Source organism: Rhodnius prolixus, unplaced genomic scaffold, assembly GCF_049639745.1.
Source record: "Rhodnius prolixus isolate KJV_2025 unplaced genomic scaffold, Rpr scaffold_5, whole genome shotgun sequence".
NCBI lineage: Eukaryota > Metazoa > Arthropoda > Insecta > Hemiptera > Reduviidae > Rhodnius > Rhodnius prolixus.
Window position 1 is genome coordinate 13258490 of NW_027411624.1, and position 10525 is coordinate 13269014.

General features: G+C 36.7%; 1 non-coding gene across 1 annotated transcript; it reads left to right on the forward strand.

The window, feature by feature from the left end:
- Nucleotides 1-210: 210 nt before the first annotated feature.
- LOC141459014 (U2 spliceosomal RNA) lies at nucleotides 211-404 on the forward strand. The gene has a single exon (XR_012461361.1). It is a non-coding gene; the product is annotated as a U2 spliceosomal RNA (small nuclear RNA).
- The last annotated feature ends 10121 nt before the right edge of the window (nucleotides 405-10525 follow it).

Below are 10525 nucleotides of genomic sequence, written 5' to 3' on the forward strand. Positions count from 1 at the left end.
TATTTTACAACCTACATCTATAGCCCTACAAAAATTCATGAAAATAATTTGACCCCAAAAAAAATCGTTTTAAATACAAGTTAATTCTTTATTTTATAAAACAAAATATTTCCTAAGAAAAAGTAAAAAATTGAAACAGTTTTACTTGGTTTTTCTTAAATTTCTTAATTTTGGAAATTATATTAATTAGTTCTCGTAAATGACCTCCTTGACGCTTCTCGGCCTTTTGGCTAAGATCAAAGTGTAGTATCTGTTCTTATAAGCCTAATCTCTGGTACGGTCTCCATAGGGGACCCAGAAGATTAAACTGATTTTTGGAAAATGACGGAGTGTTAAGGGGCTTGCTCCACCTCTGTTGCTGGTTGACCCGGTATTACAGTACCTACGGGAACGGCACAATTTCATTTATATTTCAGGCGCCACGGTAGCCGAGCGGTTAAGAGCTAATATGCATTGTGGTACTGTGTTCGATTCCCGTTCTTGGCCTTGGATTTTATTTATTGGTTAATAAAAGAATTTTACAGTAAAGTATGTTTGCTATCCACCTCCGTCCACGACACCTAGTACCTAAATGGTAGTTGGACGTTAAGCCCCGCCTGAAAAAATAGGCGATTACTTTACTTTACTTTTTTAAATGACCTCCTTCATTGAAATTGGGATTTACAAACAAACTGTACCGGAAATAATATTTAAAAAAAATGAGAGTTTTTAGGTTTAATAGCGATAAGCATTTTATTTTTTCTTGAGTATAATGACGCAATGCGACCTCTTCAAAATCTACTGTGTCCAGCTTACATGCTAAAAACCCTACAATATACCTCCCAGTCTCAGTTATCTGGCAAATCTCAGAAGCTGAAAAGGTTCTAGGGAGAGTATACGTATATCCTTAGCTGTAGCACCTGGGTTGGGTAACTTCAGAGGTGTCTAAATCTATTTTGCATGATGGCATTTGTTTTTAAAGATTGTTGAGCTCTTCCCGGTCCATCACCAAAAGTTCTAGATCCAGCTTTTTCAGGTGCCCTCTGAGACGACAATGCCCTGTGACGAAACTGTTTTTAGTTAGGTAGAATCAAGCTTCTGTTCTGGTTATGGTAGCCCTGGAAGATCTTCCTCTGTCTCAGGCTTGGTCTGTGTTGATCCAGTGCATCCCTCGGCAATACCTCCTCCTCTTTCTCTTCAGTTCTATCCAAAAAAAAAAAAAAAAAAAAAACCATTGCCTATCCCGCCCAAGAAAGGGTTGTAGCACCTTGCCTCACCAGATGGTCGGCCCTTCTCATTTGTCACCACGCTTGTATTCCCCGACATTGTAAGGTTATTCTATTTGCTTATATCCAAGTCATTGACTTTGTCTAAACTCTTTATAGTAAGCTCACAACTTTCTTGTGGCTGTTGCGGTGTATGACAATCTTCTTGTACTAAACGCATCTTCCAATTGCATGAATAACAACTAGGAAGAATATTTTCAAAATTGGTTTCAAACTACCTACAGTGCCGAACAAAAGTCTGCATACACCCTGAAAATTTGTCTTTTATCTCGGTCGGAAAGGATATCTCGCGTGGCTTCTTTGAATAATGTTTGCAATGTTTTTTTTTTTTTTTTTTAGATCTTTTATTGCAATTTACCACTGCAACAGTTGTTGCAACAAGCAAATACGGTGAAAGGGAAAAGAAATAACGGGAAATCATGATTGGAGAAGGCACCCAGTGGTGCCACTCCAGTAACGTGCTTAAGATAAGAGAAGATCACGAGGCCATCTTCTCTTCAATCTCCTTAGAGGATTACCTGGTAATGTGGAGGAAGATAGGTGATCTATGAGAGGGTTAGGATGAGCTGCTGTAGAGGAATGAAATTTGAAGAAACGAGTGTTAGCAAGATCTGTAATGAAAGGAATTTTGAGGTCATTATGGATAGTGAGGTTAGATACATAGAACGGAGCGTTAAGAAGTTTTCGAAGTATTTTTGACTGTAATGTCTGGAGGCGTAGTGAGTTGGAACGCTTAGTCGATCCCCATACTTCGATGCCGTATGACCAAATGGGTCGCAGTAACATTAGATATAAGAGTCTTTTGTTATGTAGGTTAAGTTTCGAACGTTTGTCAAGTAGTCTGGCGAGAAGTTTGTAGCGTTGGTTAGTTTCTTGTCTTTTCAGTCTAGTATGGGGATTCCATGTCAACCGTTTGTCTAGGTGCAGTCCAAGGTAACGTACTTTGTCCACAGCTGGTATAGGAGTTTGGTTCAAGATGACAGGAGGTAGGATTTTCCGTCTGAGAGTAAATACTATAAACTTAGACTTCGTAACGTTGGTTTTGATTCTCCATTTGAAAAGCCAGTCCTGTAAGTGGTTGATGTGTGTTTGTAGAGTTCGTGTAGCGATAAGGGGATCGGAATGTGGAGATAAGATAGCAGTATCGTCAGCAAAGGTGGAGAGGATAGTATTTGGATGTTGAGGTATGTCTGCTGTATACAAGGAGTAAAGAATAGGACCTAGGACACTGCCCTGAGGAACACCAGCTCGAGCTAGACGGATATCAGAGTCTGCTGCTCCACAGTTGACTCTGAAATATCGATCTTTTAGGTAAGATTTGAGGATGAGGTAGTAAGTATGAGGAAGAATCTCCCTCAGCTTAAACAGTAGTCCCTCGTGCCACACCCTGTCGAACGCCTGAGCGACGTCAAGGAAAACACTCGGGCAATACTGCTTTCGCTCGAGGGAGGTAGCAATAGTGTCTACAACGCGAAGCACCTGGTGAGAAGTTGAGTGATGTCTCCGAAATCCGAATTGATGATCCGGAATCATATTTTGTTCTGACACTAGAGGATAAAGTCTTTTAAGATGTAGCTTTTCGAGGATTTTGGAAAGAAGTGGTAGTAAGCAGATTGGTCGGTAGGAAGTAATACTAGTGATGGGTTTCGTCGGTTTTGGTATCATTTTGATGATTGAGAATTTCCACAGAGTAGGAAAGTGCGTCGTTCTGAGGACAGAGTTGTAAAGCAGTGTGAGGAATAGTATGGCTTTTTTTGGAAGTTCGTTTAAGATGGTTGAGGTTATGAGATCGTAGCCAGGTGATTTTTTAGGTAGTCGGCGAATTTCGTTCATTACGTCTGCAGGTGTAAAAGGTTTTGGTGGTAGGCTGAGTTGGAGGGGGATGTCCAGTCTGTTGTTAACGTCTGCGGCATGTCGCTGGTCTAGTGTGTCGATGTGTGGCAAGAATATATTTGTAAGGTGGGTTGCAAATAAGTTGGTTTTCTCTTCATCGGACTTGGTCCAAGAGCCATTATCCTGGCGAAGTGGAGATGATATCTGCTTATACTTCAATATTCTTCTAGTAACAGTCCATAGAGATTTATTTTCAGTTGTTAGTTGCTCAGTGAAGTCTGCGTACCTGTCATTGTAATATTTCTGTAACTCTAGTTTTAGTTGTCTGGTTAGTCTGTTCAAAGTTCGTTTGTTTGATGGGTACCTTTGATTTTGCCATTGGTTTCTAGCTCGTCTTTTGGCTGTGATTAGCGTGCGGATGTGAAGTGGTAGATTGTGGGTTGGTAGAGTAGTTGTAGAAGGTCGTATGTAGATTGTAGAATTCCAAATGCTCTGCTGTATTGCCACTGAGAAGTCATTTACTTTGTCGTCCAGTTGTTGTGGTGTTTTCAGTGAAGTATGTAAGTCAAGTTTTTCTTCTAAGTTGGAACGAAAGAGGGCCCAGTCAATTGGTCCGTTAATCAGAGTGGGTCTACGTGGAATGGGTATAGGTCGTACGTCTAGAGTAAGTAAGACAGGACTATGGTCAGATGAGAGATCGTTAATTCCTTGTATTTCTGCGTGGATGTTTGTGAGTGAGGAACAGACAAAAAAGTCAAGCAGGTCGGGAAGTTTTCTGAGAGATGTTGGCCAGTAAGTCGGTTGGTTGGGTGAAAGAGTACTGAGTCTATTGGAAGATATAGTATTAGAGAGCGTCATACCTCGAGGATTTCTCACTCTGCTTCCCCATTGAGGATGCTTCGCGTTGTAATCGCCGCCAGAAAGAAATCGAGGTCCTAAGGATTGAAAGAATCGGTGGAATTGCTCTTGGTTTATTTGGTGATTGGGTGGGCAGTAAACTGCTGAGATAGAGAACTGGAAAGGATTACTGGGTAAAGTGATGGTAGTAGATTGCAAGAAGTTAGTTGAGTCGCTAGGAGTGTAGTTGTGTTGTATAGTTCTTCTGATTAGTATGGCGGTCCCTCCGTGAGCTGTGTTGTCTGGATGGTCAGTTCTGTGAATAATGTAGTCGTTTATGAAGAAATATGATCTGCTTGTAAAGTGGGTCTCAGTAATCAGCGCAATGTCAATTCTTTTCTCATGGAGAAGAATGTCCAGTTCATGTCGTCGTGAAGTTAGTCCATTAGCGTTCCAAAGAAGAATAGTTAAGGAATGTTGAGTGTGAGCCATAGTAGGAGTTTAAGGAAGTAGTTTATTAATTAGCGAGGTGAGAAGCGAAATTAGTGGAGTTACCAGGTTTTTCAAGTCAGTGATGAAAGAGTTGAGTGTTGATGTGATGTCAATTGGAGAAGTGGTTGTGACTGGAGCTTGGGTTTGAGATTGAAGAGAAGATGGTCCAGCTGCTACATCAGCATAGCTTAGGGTACTGGTGTTTGGCAATGAAGCCTTTCTTCCAAGCTGCAGAGGAGATGAAGAATGAAGCTGAGGAGCGTGGTTCGATTCCTGTTGCCTTCTCAGTGCAGACGGGTGATTATAGACTGGTTCCGGCTTTCTCTTCTGTTGCAGTTCTTTGTGGACAGTGCATCCTTTCCAACTCGCCACATGTTGCCCAAGGCACAGAACGCATTTCGGTGGGTCTTCTGCTTTTTTGGTACATTCAGCTGTGAGATGGGCTCCTGCACATTTTACACAGCGGGGGGCATGTTGGCAGTAACCTCTGGTATGGCCGTACGTTTGGCAGCGTTTGCATTGCACGATATTGTTTTGTTTGTAAGGTTCTTCGACACGGATAATAGTATTCAATACTGCTCGAAGATTGAATATTTCTTTGTTGTTAGTTTGTGGTTCTAAGTCCACAAAGAACAGAGGCAGCGGGTACTTTGTTATTGGGTGGTAAACTAATGAGACATTTCTCACCTTATGTCCTTGCGCTTCAATTTCTTGTTTAATATCTTCAGCTGGGACACTGTGGTGAAGGTTACGAATCACCACTCTGAAGGGTTTGTCCTGTTTTAGTTGGTAAGTGTGGTATGTATATTTCTTATCTTTCAGATAATGAACAATGCTTCTGTAGGATTCTACGGTTAGCGCTGTCAAAATGGTTCCTGAGAGGTTCGTTTTGCATGTGTAGTTGCTGGCTCCAACTAAAAGTGTGATTTCTCTACAGAATTCCATATAATTCTGTAGGTTTTTGATGTAAATTGGAGGAGGTTTGTATTCTTTTTGCGGCTTTTCCGTGGTATTTGTTTCCATAGTGTCGTCGTCTTTTAAGTTTTCGAATTTATTTTCGGAGATAATGCCCGGAGGGGCAGATATTGCGGTGGCCGGTAAAGAGGTGACACTTACCTCGGTTAGCATTGCAGTGCTCATTGCAGTCGGTTCATTTTTTGTTGTCGATTTAGTTACTTTTACAGTAGCTGTAAGCTTCTTCTTTTTCGTCTTCTTTTTGGGCGGTGAGCACCCAGTCGCGCTAACTCTTTTGGCCTCTTTGGTGATCGCCTTGGTGGTCATTGATTTTTTGGTAGTAAAACTATCGTCTGATTCACTTTCTTCGTCGCTGAGGCTCATTTTGCCTACAGCTCTTCTCTTACTGTGGTTGTTTTTAAAAGGCGCTATTTTTAACTTTGTTCTTAAGATAACAATCAAATTGTCAATATAATAGCAAAGTTAATACAATAAAGTCTCAATTTACCTCAAAAAAGTAAATTAAACTCAGCACAAAATTTTTAGTGTCTAGTTTACACAATAGCTAAACATATGACTTTGCAATGTTACGATATGAAAATTCTTGATTATTTAATTTAACTATTAATCTGCGTTCTGACACAAAAATTTCCTTTCTTTGGTGAACCATTTTAAATAATAATAAATTCTTAACTAACTCTGATCCGCCTATATTCACGTTTCAACTATAACTAATAAATTTGTAAATATTAAGATTTACCCTAATTATAATATTGAATTTATCAATTCTGTATGTGGACTATTGTTCAGACATGAACTCTGATCGTTTTATTTACGAGCAATATTTATCGTATATCGTATCGTATATGCAATGGGAGATGGCAGAGATCTTTTCATCTCTCATATATATTTTGTAACAATAGTTACAAATGTTTAAATCAAATTTTTTACTTTATTTTGAAAATTCCCGAAATATTGTGGTGTATGTAGACTTTTGTTCGGCACTTTAGTTCTTAATCCAAACTCTCCAGCCTTAACCCCTTTTTCAGAAGAATTCACTCATCCGTGAATCTTACAATCGCTTGAATAATACAAGAGAGATCGGATTAATTGCTCTATTTTCTCTAGGCAGTTCTTTTCCTCGATGAGCGATTCACCATGCGATTTACATAATTAAGATCTGGACGTAGATCTCGAATTTCCATGGCTACTAAAGTCGTAAACAAAACTTAGTTACAATATAATTAAAACACAAAATTCAAAAGGAAGATTAATAAACTCATCGCAGCATTTAATTAAACTAATAACATTTCATTCATTCATAAATAACTCATTTACTTACTGATTAAGAAATAAAAAACTTATATTATTACATCTGTAGACAAAGAGAGCAGCAAAATGTGAGTCGGAAAGAGTGAAATAAAGAGAGTTGAATAGTTTTAAGATAAAGCAATAAAATCAAGAAGTTACCCGCATCTTTTAGTTTCTACGCTCACATTCACTCGTGATTTATCTCAGTATGTTGGGTGTAGGCCGTAGGTGACAATTCAATTTATAAATCTTGCACAGGGGCTTATTGTTTATTGTAATCGGGAGGGTCCTGATGTTTGTTTTTTGGTTATGGGAATTTATAAGTTAATCTAAAGTGTTGTATGATATTTGATTAACATGAGCGTATGAAGGAAGGAATAATATTAGTTGAAATTCATTAATTTTTATTATCTCAGTAAAGGCTGACTATTTAATGATAACAAGACGCTCTTGTAAAAGATAGAAATATTCTCTTTCTAATAAAAACAAAGTAAATAAGTAAGACAGAACCCGAGAAACGTAACTTAAATTCAAGTGATGTTTTCAGGATAGCTAAAAAAAAGGACAAAAAACACTTTAGTAGAATTTCCATCAATTAAAAAGTACCCAACAAATATTTGTGGAATTCACTGCTCAAATTAACTCCATAAAACCAAACAAAAATGGAGAAATGCTATGAAATATGCTATGCACAGTGACTCCCATTAATATTGGGACAGTACTTACAGAAGTTCAAAATTGACGAAAATTAAAAGTGGCACCCATTTATTCAAATTTTTATAAATTCATTTCATTTTATAATTACTATTAATTAAATAAAAACTATTTAAATAAGTACATAAAAATGTTTTGGTAGATTAAAAAAATATATATATAATAATAAGAGCAAATTCTACTTCTCATGGGACACTATTATAATTTATAGTTTGTCCAAGGTTTTGCCCGAATATCTATACAATTTGTAAATATATACCTTAAGCATATATTCAATATGAAATTAATAATTAAATTAGTTTATATAAATCAAGCCAGGTGTAACATGCCGCGCAAAAATACAATTACTACGATTGAACAAAGAAATATTATAATTTCTTTGCACAAAGACAATAAAAAGTGTTAGAGAGACGGAAAAACTGATCGGACCTAAAACATCTACTGCGTGGAACATCATTCAGCGTTACCAAAAAGAAAAAAGAATTGTTTCAACCCCACAAAAAGGCCGTCCTCAACTGCTCTCTGAGAGAGAGCAGCGTTATATATTAAAAGAATTAAAAAAGATCACCGACTTAGTGCTCCAAAACTTCTATGTGAAATTTTTGACATGTTCAGAGAGCAAAAAAGGAGCAGAAACAGTTCGGAGAGTGCTAAGAAAACTCGACTATCATGGTAGAGTAGCCTGGAAGAATCCTTTTGTCAGTAAGATAAATCGTGTTAAGAGAGTGAAATTTGCCGAAAAATATTTCAATGTAAATAGTGACTTTTGGAATGATATACTCTAGCGATGAATCAAAATTTAATGTTTTCCAGTCAGATGGAAGGGTTATGGTCTGGAGGAAAGCGAATGCTGAACTCGAAAAGAAGAATTTACAGCCAACTTTAAAGGGTTTTAAAGCTGCACCTCCGGGTGTAGTTTGGGGCTGGATGTCCGCATCAGGATTTGGAGAATTAGTGTTTATTGATGGAATGATGCACAAAATGGTTTATAGTAATATATTAAAATATAATTTGAAAAAAGTGCCAAAAAAGTACCAAACATTTGGTATTTTAGGGTCTTCTAAATTCTACCAAGACAACGACCCCAAACCTACGGCTTGGATGATACGTCAGTGACTGTTATACAATTGCCCAAAAGTATTCCAAACCTCTCCGCAGTCACCAGGTCTTAATCCCATTGAACATTTATGGCAATATTTAGCCAGTGCTTTAAGAAAAACGAATAATATCTAACAAAAATGAATTAAAACGATGTTTCCTGGAAGAATAGGAAAAAAACACCACCTGAATTAACCAAAAACTTGTTTCACCTATGCCTGATCGTTTGAGGGCTATTGTAAGTCAAAAAGCAATTTATTAAATTATTACCAACCAATTATTAAATAGTAGGAGATTTTAATATTGAACGTTTAAACACTAGCACTTCTGGTGTCCCAATAATGGCGACTACTGCATTTGAGTTGAATTATCGCAATGATTTACTTTTAGAGTACAGAATTAAATAAAATGGCTTTTGAAATCATTTATTCAATTAATTTAATGTATTCAATGGCAAAACTTTGTCGTTTAATGTGTTAATCTTAATTATTTGGGAAATTTATTATAAAAATATAAAAAGCTATGGTTGAACCAAGTGCTTTGACACTTAAATTTGTTATTTCAAAATGCAGAGTTAATCGATTTATGCATTGAACGGCTCAATCGATATCTGTTTCCCGGTTATTGTTAATATTAAATAGGACCTATGAATCTGCCGAAGAAAGCCTTCTCTACTGTGGATGGTATGGTTACCCTGGCAAAAATGGTTTGGATAGACAAAATTGCTTACAATTTAAATCATCAAAATTATACGGAATTTATACCTTCAACCATCAAAATGGCAAGAATTTACTGGCAATGGGTTTATTCAGGGATCTTTAAAGGTTGATTGATAATCAGCTAAGTTCAAACATTAAAGACTGTGAAAGGATTCCTCTTCCCAAATCGGCTAGGAATGATTTAACTACTTAGGGCATATAGACCATCATTCATGCTTAAGAAGTTTTCTTAAGGTCTGTGTAAAGGTTAATACTCGTAGATAGGTATACTACTGATGGTTCTCTAAGTAATCCCACTAGTATGCATAAATGGACTAAGATTGGATTATTTTGCCTGGTAGGGTAAAATCCGCCATAGAGTTTAAGAAATAAACGTTAGGCGAGTGGAGTAAACTGTTCTTTGTTGTTCTAGAAGGTTTGATTATTGTTTCAAATTATTTAGTTTGGATAGGTCAATTAATTTTCTAAAAATTTCATACTTAAATAACTGTAATTGGGATTTAAATCTTTTTTCCAAAGAAAATTGCTTTGATAAAGTTGTCAGGGATGCGCTTCGCTCCAAGGCGGTACTATAATCTACCAGTTTAACATTTAGGTGATATAAAACCATTAAAAGTAATTCCTGCAATTACAAGTGTAACAATTACAATTCTGCAACAATTACAACTCCTTCACTTACTTTAGTAGAAAAAAGAGAAATAAACAAAAAATATCGGTTAAAATGCAGTGTTTTAAAAATGTTCTACAAATTATTCAAATCAGTTCTAGAATAATTAAATCACTTTAATTGCATCGTGCCTTAGAATAAATAATAATTTAATTATTAAAGTAATTACAAGTTACTTTAACAACTAATTATGCAAATTATAATATAGGAAAGTAATTTTCTGAATAGTTGTATTAGTTTAAACAGGGCTGATCAAAGAGAGATAATATTACCACATGTATGGAAGGTAAAACTGGCTTTCACACGATAATTTGTATCGGTTCATGTTCATGAAATCTTATCCGTTGACAATAACTAATTCTTCTACCGCCATCCAGCTGATGAAGAGGAGATGTACCACATAATTCTCTTGTTATTAATTTTACTGGTAGGGGAGCGAAATTATTCTTTCACTTTGGGCTAGGAACTTGGCCTTGTTCTATTCAACCCTAAGTTAAACGAATAACAAAGGATATTTTGGGCTAGTGGTTTGATTTAACCTCCTAGCTGAACAGAGAGATAGTTTGAGGATATGGTGTCAATATTTATCACTTTCTCTCATAATTAAATTTCTTTGTAACTAAATTGTAGATTTT